This window comes from Echinops telfairi, unplaced genomic scaffold (assembly GCF_000313985.2).
Source record: "Echinops telfairi isolate 266 unplaced genomic scaffold, ASM31398v2 ScPeMD7_5592;HRSCAF=6446, whole genome shotgun sequence".
Lineage (NCBI taxonomy): Eukaryota > Metazoa > Chordata > Mammalia > Afrosoricida > Tenrecidae > Echinops > Echinops telfairi.
In genome coordinates this window covers 279,417-289,452 of record NW_022109491.1, presented here as the reverse complement: position 1 = coordinate 289,452, position 10,036 = coordinate 279,417, and positions in this window count along the sequence as shown.

Genomic DNA, 10,036 nt, shown 5'->3' with positions numbered 1-10,036 from the left:
GCTTTTTTCCGTGTTTTTTTAGTGGAGGGTCTTACAGATCTTTTTAAAGCAGTTTTGGGAGTCTTAAACCCCACTACTACCTTTTGGCAAGCTCTTGCAGAAATATACTTAAATTATCTGGAATCAACCTGGCCTCTGTATTTGGCTAAAACCTGTCCCTGCAACTGTGATTTTGAAGACAGGGATGTCTGCTCTACCTGTACACGACAGTGGCCTAAGAGGTTCTGCATCCCTAACGTGGTTACACCTGCTTGAGTTCCAGAAAAGAATTCCTGGGTGGCACAAAGGATTAAGTTCTGGGCTACTAATCACGTTCTACTCTTAGCACCTGGGGTCACATTAGGTCAGCATGAATTGAAGTCTACGCAAGTGCAGCTGGTTTGGTTTCTTTTCCCTACCAGGCTTTACTGCTCTTGGCGCCACAGTTTAGGGCAGTGGTTCTCAACCTCCCGAATGCCTCCACTCTTTAATACAGTTTCTCATGTTGTGACCCCACCCCAACCATAAAATTATTTTCATTGCTACTTCATCACTGTAATTTTCCTACTGCTATGAATCGGGCAGCCCCTGTGAAAGGGTCGTTCGACCCCCAAAGGGGTTGCAACCCACAGGTTGAGAGCCACTGATTTAAGAGGTTATCTGGATCAACTGGCAAAGCAAAGTCTATAAAGACCACGTTCCACCTCCTGCTCTGATGAGAGGTAACTCTAAAAGTCTTTAACACTTCTGGGCAGTCATCTAAAATGCTAAGACCGTTCTCTTCCCATCTGGACCAGAGGAAAATGAAGATCTGTAAGACCCTCCGCTAAAATGATTTTAAATACCCATTTTTAAAAAATGAAGAAAAGCAAAGATTCTAGGCAACAATGAGTCTAAAGGACTAATGGACCACATAAACCATAGCCCCTACTCGCCCGAGACCAGAAAAACTCGATGGTGACTGACTACGACAACTGATCACTCTGTCCTGGAACGAGGGGGAGAAAAATGTAAAACCAAACTCGAAATCATAAGAAAAAGCTGAGTTTACAGATCTGATAGAGACTGGTAGAACTCCCAAGACTACGACCCTAAGGTTAAAAGGGACCCAGGATGTAACAGCCCCTTCTCTATAGGAAAAAAAATTCCTTTTAAATGTGTTAATTATTCAGTTTCAGCCTGTTGCAAAACCTGTGAATTATTGAAGGATGCTCTTAACTCAGGAAAGGGAGAGCAGGGTCATTTAGGTTAGCAATGGAGCCCCAAAGTTTAAGGCGTACTGGTCTGACCGCTCTGGAGTAATGAAGATTTCAATTAATGGCTTGACCATTCCTTGGGGAAGTGTGAACAGTTTCTTGCGAACCCTGCTCCCTTTGTGCCATTGCTTGAACGTTCTCTGACCATTATGAACCTGTAACTTATCTCCTGGAACTATTGCAAAACCTGTTCCTGGTCACATAGTTTAAGGCATACAAATTATTGGATTTTTAACTGAACTCTGAAACAGTTTGGAGGTAGAGCCCTGTTTTCTTCTGTGCACTTTCAGGAATAAACTTAGAATTTCTTGAACAAATCTGGTCTCTGTCTTTTTTTTTTTTTAACATTTTATTAGGGACACATACAACTGTTATCGCAATCCACACACACATCAATTGTGTAAAGTGCATTTGTACATCATTCTCAAAACATTTTCTCTCCACTTAAACCCCCGACATTAGGTCCTCATTTTTCCCCTCCCTCCCCGCTCCCCCCTCCCTCATGAGCCCTTGATAGTTTATAAATGGGTATTTTGTCATATCTTGCCCTGTCCGACGTCTCCCTTCACCCACTTTTCAGTTGTCTGTCCCCCAGGGAGGAGGTCACATATAGTTCCTTGTAATCGGTTCCCTCTTTCCTACCCATTCTCCCTTTACCCTCCCTGTTTCGCCACTCACACCACTGGTCCTATAGGGCTCATCCGCCCTGGATTCCCTGTATTTTCAGTTCCAATCTGTACCAGTGTACATCCTCTGGTCTAGGTCTCTGTCTTAGACTAAAGCAGTGCCAGGATCTCCCAGACCCCCCCGACAGCCAGCAACATTTTGGCGATTACAATCTGGGACTTTACAGAGGCCTTCCAGTAAGCTGAGAAACCGCATTTAGGGAACCTTCCTTGCCGATGGGTCCCCATGGATTGCTTAGCTAAGGGGATCATGGGTGGAAGCACCAGAGACCTCCATTGATTGCTGAAGCCCCTTTTCTTTCGAGAGCTCTCTGGTTGCCACTCACCATCCCTTTATAGCCTTCATTTCTGGACCAACCAAAATATTCACTGCGATCGAGTCAGTGCTGACTCCTAGTGACCCTCCGTAGGTTCTCAGATTGTAACTGTTCATAGGCGTAGAGAGTCCAGTCTCAGGAGTTGCTGGTGGGTTCCATCTACCAACAATGTGGAGCATAGCCCAATGCGTAACCACTATACCACCAGGGCTCCTTCGTTTCTGGATTAGAAAATTCTAAGTCTCTGCTCTGGCCACATCTGTTAAGTGCAGGCTGTAATGTAAATCCCTAAACATGGCAACTCATAAGGCTGATGTTTATCTGTACCTATGAGATCTTGTCTATAATCTGTAAATTTGGTGTTCCAAACTGTCCAGGAGAAAAGCCCACAAAGGCCTATTCTATCTGTCTGGTATCCCAAGCTGTCTGTGGTTATGCCTCAAAGTTCTCTCGTCTGAGTCAGGTTATTCTTCATGATCTATGGCTGTGCCTGAGAGTTTTCTCATCTGTAGCTTAATTGCTCCAAAGCATCTGTCTGGGAGAAAAGTGTGCGGGAGCATTTTGTCCTGCGGGTCTTCCTAAACTTATGAACCTATGACTAAGAAAGATATGAAGTTTTACTGAAACAATGGATGCCCTTTGTATAATCTAGAGGGAAGATGGCCTCTCAATGGTTCTTAAAATTATTACATTATATTTCAGTTGGAATTGTTTTGTAGGTCAGATGAGTGAAATTCCTTGTGTACAAGATTTTTTTTATTAAATACTTTTATGGGGGGCTCTTACAGCTCTGATCACAATCCATTCATTCATCCATGTGTCAAGCACATTTATACATATGCTGCCATCATCATTTTCAAAGCATTTTCTTTCTACTTGAGCCCTTGATATCAGCTCATTTTTCCCACTCCCTTCCCCGTGCACCCTCCCTCATGAACCCTTGATAAGTTATAGATTATTATTTTCATATCTTACATTGTCCTCTGTCACCCCTCATCCACTTTTCTGTTGTTCATCCCCCTAGGAGGGAGTTATATGTCGATCCTTGTGATCGATTTCCCCTTTCTCTCCCCACCTTCCCGTTATCCTCCTGGTATCTCTATTCTCATTGTTGGCCCTGAGGGGTTTATCTATCCTGGTTCCGTGTTGCAGGCTCTTATCTGTAGCAGTGTGCATGTTCTGGTCTAATCCAATTTGTACGGTAGAATTGAGGTCATGATTGTGGGGGGAAGGAAGCATTAAAGAACTAGAGGAAAGTTGTATGTTTCATCAGCACTATACTGCACCCTGGCTCAACTCTTCCTTGTGACTCTTCTGTAAGGGGATGTCCACTTACAGATGGGCCTTGAGTCTCCACTCCACACTCTGCCCCTCCATTCACATTGGGTATGATTTTATTCTGGGTCTTAGATGCCTGCTTCCTGATCCCATCAACATCTCATGGTCACACAGGCTGGTGTGCTCCTTCCATATGGGCTTTGTTGCTTCTCAGCTAGATGACCACTTGTTTATCTTCAAGTCTTTAAGACCCCGACGTTATATCTTTTGATAGCCGGGCATCATCAACTTTCTGTACCAAATTTGCTTATGCACCCATTTTGTCTTTAGCGATTGTGTTGGGAAGGTGAGCATCACAGAATGCCGGACTATTAGAACAAAGTGTTCTTGTGTTGAGGGAGTACTTGAGCTGAGGCACAATGTCCATCTGCAACCTTAATTCTTAACATATAGATACAAGTACATAGATCTATTCCCTTCTCATTATATATAAATATATTTACATATGCACATGCCTGTATTTAGACCTCTATACATGTCCTTTGCTTCCTGGTTCTTTCCTATATTTCCTTTTACTTCTTTTTTGTCCCACCATCATGTTCGGCCTGCATTAGGGTTTAGTAACACCTCGCTGCTACACTGCCCTTGATTAAGCCCCACTAGGCATCCTACGCACTTCTCTCCATGACGTGTACAAGATTTTATGACTCTACAATCAGGATCCATGCATAAGAAAATAAATTGTTCACTTTTGTTCCCTTGCACTCCTTTGTTTGAAGTCAGCTTTAATATTATAGTATGTGAATTTATGAATTAAATTATGTTATAAAAATGAAATTGTTCTGTGGTTACATAATTTCATGTCAACTTGAAGATATATAAAGGTGTAGGGGTGGAATTCAACCTGTCAATCAGGTCACAGCCTGATGGTGATTCTTTGTAGCCTTCTCAGAAGGAGGGTCCTAGGAATCTACCCTTTTTCTCTGCCTTCATCTTCCTGCTGCCAGAGCCCTGTGATGATGCTTCCACTGCCATTGGATCCACAAGACTTTGCACCCACCGGACTGTGATCTTCCTGCATTCTGCATCATTGCATGTAGCTGTGTGAGTCTGGAGGGATTTATGGACTAGTATCAAACTTACGGACTTGAGTTGGACTGGGATGGGATATTTTCCTGATATATAACTTCCTCTTTTTATAAAGCTCTTTTTTTACACATATAGGAGTGTCACTAGATTTGTTTCTCTATTCAACCTGGCCTCACACAGTTCATTTTGACAAGTTTTTATATAAAAACTTTAAAATAGAGACCTTGGCAAGTGAGTGTTTTGCATATATGGCATTTACAATCTTATGATTTAAAAAAAGAAAAGAATGTATGGTTGGTTCTTTGAAGCTTATATATTAGTGTAGAAGAATAAGTCACAAGGAATGTATAAAATCCCAGAGATACAAGCCTATTAGGTTAAACATCTACAGTGTTACTTCAAAATGAGCAAGGTCCTTGGGAAAATAAAAAGGAGCATTCTTAAGCCACTGTGAGACTGGTTTGAAGGGGTATATTTAATAAGATACCTGGAAGTCTTCGAGGGCTTTCCAGGCTTCTGGGGAGTTGTTTAATTTTCACACTACTATTATCTTCAATCACTTCATATGCAAGTGAAAGTTGGACAATGAATAAGGAAGACCAAGCAAGGATTGATGTCTTTGAATTATGGTGTTGGCAAAGAATACTTAAAGTACCGTGGCCCCCCAGAAGAACAAACAAATATGGCTTGTAAATAGTACAGTCAGTGTGGTCTTTGGAAGCTAGGATGACGAGATTTGTCCCATGTGCTTTGGACATGCAATCAGGAGAGACGGGTTCCTGGGAAATGACATCATGGTCGGTGGAGAATCATCGCTGCAACAATGGGCTTAAACATAACAATTGTGAGGATTGAGCAGGACTGCATAGTGTTCATTCTGTTGTTCATAGGGTCATTATGAGTTAGAACATATTTGACGGCATTAACAATTATTTTGGAAGGATTATAAATTATTTTTGACATAAAAATCCACTCACGTAATTTCTCTTTGGAAAATACTTTTTATGACTGCCACCCCCCTCGGTCACTCTTGTCCTTCACTGAAACTATACTAACATTCCCGGTGTGCTACCGGAATGCCCTCTCCCTCACACTTGTATATCATTTGAGTAATTTCAAGCCGGAGCTTGGATCTTAGTTTCATTTTTATTATATATTTTATGAACTTAAACTCACACAGTTGGTGCCCAATAGATGAGAGATAGAGGTGAGATAAGGGAAAGAACTTCTATTAACTGAATACCCATATTGGGCTTGTATGTCCATTATTTCATTTATGCCTCATAGCCTATTGGTAGCATAAGCATTGTTATTCCTGCTTTTCTGTATGAAATACTGGGGTCCTGGAAAATCGAAGACGCACAGCCAGCTACCAGTGGAATCGCTGGGACTCAGAAACTGTTTGCAGATCTCTCTGTGGTGCTTCATTCCTGATCGCTTGGACTGAACTCCAGGCTATCTTAGATCAGTGGTAGTTGGACATCAATCCACACATTCCTGGCAGTGGATGGGAGGTTCCAATGTAGCCCTTGATCTGGTCAGCATTGGTTTAGGACATAGAATCAATCCCTTTAGGGCCCCTCTAAAATGCCTGGTTGAGAGAACTGGAGTTATTGGGGGACAGCAAATAATCTCTTACATGAAGCCACCATGTAGGAAGGATTACAAAAATGTCCAAGATGAACTCTGTCCTTAAGGGGCTTATAATTTTCTTAGCAAACAGACTCGACAAGAATAAGCCAAAGCACACACAGTAGTGGGTGGGAATCATGTGACCAAGTAAAATATTTTGGGTTATGGAAGTGCTGGAGGTAGAGCTAGAGTCAGGGAGTCTTTGTGCCGAGGCAGAAATTACGTTGAGCACTAGACAAAGCTGTAAACAGAAGGGCAGTGGTGGATGCGACAGTGTTAGCTCTGCAGATGGGAAGAACTGTGTGGGCAGGCATGATAGGAGTACAGAGGTGAGGAGAACCCAGAGCAATGGTCTATGAGAGAGTCAGAGAACCAAGTCCAGAAGACTTGAGCAACCTGTAATTGGGTCAGCAGTGCGGGGCTTCACTCTCCATTCGGAGAAGCAGTCTCAGCCACAGAGGGACTGCCCTGCTTTGGCCAGGTTCAATGATGACTCAGAATTGGCCCCAAACTGGAGTCAACTAAGTGTTTACCACTTACCGGGCTCTGAGCTAGTAGGTTTACATGCATTGCCTCCCCTGACTTTCACAACTAGATCTGTCACTTCTGTTTGGCAACTGAAAAGAAGCAAAGTTTTGTTATACAGATATACACTGTTAGAATTTACAACAACAACAAATTTATTGAAGTGATAAAAAACATTTCATAAAGAGAAGAGACATATCTGCCTTCAGGCAGACTGCTGCCATGTAGTCCAAATTGCAGCGAGAGAGCACAGTTTTGATCAGTCAAACGTGGGGACAGAGTGGCGGGGAGGCGGTGGGGTGGGGGAAGAGCATAGCAAAATTTACAAAGGGTTGATGAACTAAAACTTAAAAACAAAAACATTTTCTTCACTACAAACTTAAAAACAAAAGCATTTTCTTAACATCAGTAAGCCTTTTTGTTACATTCTGAGTTGTTAACAAAGCATTCTGGAACTAATTCTTTTTTGATCACAGCTGTAGTTTCTCTCTCCCTTTATCTGAAGGTCAAACTCTCGATCTCAGGTATAAATTGACAAAGATGGTGCTGAAGAGCTCAGTGATTGAAAATTCAATAGACTTGGACAAGTCAGGGAATCGGGACTAAGATTTGTTTGGTTGGTGTTTGCTTCCCCATGGTTACAAGGGAGTTACAGGCTCTATTTGGACACTTTTAATTCCAATCCTATTTCCTAACCTGTGGCTGGTACAAACTTGCCAAAAGCATTCTTTTGGACTAAACTAATTAAACATTCTTAGCAGGCACCTTCAACAGTTTCTTAGCCAAGCCTGAAACCCTGACTTTTGCCCTCTTTGTTTTACAAGCAGTTAAATTTTGACAAGCGTACTGAATTGTCTTTTCTGCAAAATCAGAATGATCGAAGTCAAAACAAAGTTTAATTCAAATGCAGTTTCAATTTAGGCCTGAAATTACCCATCTTCAATTATGCCAGCTCCTCAGTTTTAAAAGTCACATACACAAATGGAACTTTCTCTAAGTTACAAAGTCAACAAGGAACAGAGCTCGGGTTCAATTCAGAGCCCAGTCCAATGTCACACACTCAACTATGCCTCTACTGGTAATTCCCTGCTGAAAATGGAGTTTCTCATCCTCCATGCTCTTGAGTTGTGGGTTTACCAGAGTGAGTTTGTCCAAGCTCACAACTTTGTCCAGACACAAGGCTACCCCATATATTAATTCTTGTTACTCAAAGAAAGTTTTGGGGTTTTTTTTACTCTTCTTGAAAGCTTACTATTTTTATCAGTACTAACACTATGGCATCTGAAATTTATCCTAGTCTCTTCATGCTGTTCACACCTTTTCTTTCATCATTCTCGTTTCTGCTCATATTCCATAAAGCCTATCTTCAACTCCCATATAATTCCTGTACTGATACATCCAGCAGAAAACTCCTTTTTCAAAGGTCATGCAGACAAACCTCTGTTCCTGCAAAATTACCCCGAGAGTATTAAGGGGGAGCTCCTTTCTCAAAAGGCAGCCAGACTATTTGTGTTTCCTAGACTGAGAAGGTGGAGGCTGCTACTCTTATCTGCGGTCATTAGAATAGACAAGAAAGAGACCCAGAATCTATTCTAAACAGCATTAAAAATTCATAAATGTGAGATCTCTTCCTCAGCCCAAAAACAGCCCTCCAGTTCCCAAAGGAAGTATAGAGTAGGGAAAAGGAGTAAGTGTCCAGCAGGAGGAGGGTTCTGCTAAGTCAATTCTGCCTCGGACTGCTCTGGTGAGCAACATAAGCTGTACCTAGTTCTTGCGGTTTGGATCTGTTTTTCGTTTCTGTTTTTCAATCCTTGGCTGTTTATTCCTTTTTAGAACTGGTGGATGGCATAATTTTGGTGGCATATGGGGAAAAAATATCAAGGCTTTGGAACAAATGGAAGTCAAGGGGTTCAGATTTGATTTGGGGTCCTTAGTTCCTGTACCAATCTGTCTCTGATTACCAGGTTTCCTATGCTTATGTCAAAACTTCTAAGGTTCATTAATTTTAATAGTTTGTCCTTGAGAATTTAGTGCTACTGCTGGGAAAGCCCTGTGTGTTCTCTGGAGCCCCTTCATTGGTTTGAAAGTTAGGGACTAACTGTAGAACTCTAGCGTTATTGCTTTTTATGTTTTACTGGATTATCATTCACATATCATACATTTTAAGAGCTCAATCATATTCAACAAGCATTGTAACCATCACATAATGAATTTTAGGACATTTCTTCTTCCTTGTACTCATTGTTGTTCGTTCCTCATTACCCACCCCCTTCCCCTGCCATGCCTCTAGGAAACTATGAACACTGTTGTCTCTACAGATGTACCTATCCTGGATTTCATACACAGAAAAATGTACAAAATCAAACAAAACAACCCATCAACCACGACAGAAGGAAAAAAACCTCAGTTGAAAAGAAAACAAAATATTAAAGATTGGAACAATATACATTGGATCAAAGGGGAGATCACGTTGTGTCACATTTTAACCTAAAACTGCAGAATAACCCACCCTACAATGCCCTGAGGACAAGGTCATACCCACCCCTGGTCCAGGGTCACAGGGGATCCACTGGAGGCATATTCCCCATGGAGGACCCTGCCAATGGTTCGGGCTTTAGCCTCCTGCTAACTGCGTACTCAGAGCTCTAGTACTGTTCCCTCCGCCAGGTTTGTTGGGTTTTTTCAGTTTCACACAAACTGGTACTTTATTTGCTTAAAACCTACACAACATGGTCCGTTTGAGAAGGAAGTCACTGTGGCGCAGAGCTTGGCCTTGCCATTTCGATGTGAGGGTTTTGTTGGTGTACTTTTCTCTGGGCTGGGGGAATATACTTGGTAAAATTTATCTAAGAAACAGAAAGGATACACATATATTTTTAAAACATGAACCATTCGAAAATGAGATCTAAAACCAACAGTAATTTCAGTTTTGGCGACCCTGCCTTTTATTTGGCTTTTTAAAGACTACATAGGATAGAGGGTCACCTGCAAGTCTCTAAGACAGTGGTTCTCGCCCTTCCTGATGCTGTGACCCTTTAATACAGTTCCACATGTTGTGATGACCCCCCCCAACCATAACATTATTTTCATTGCTACTTCATCACAGTTATTTTTCTACTGTTATGAATCGGTGACCCGTGAAAGGGTCATTCGACCCCCAAAGGGGTTGTGACCCACAGGTTGAGAACCGCTGCTCTAAGACAAGTGATGAATAAAAAAGAAACCAGCATCCTCAGTCAGGCAACCCCATCCCCATCCCCTCCCCAAAATAAAA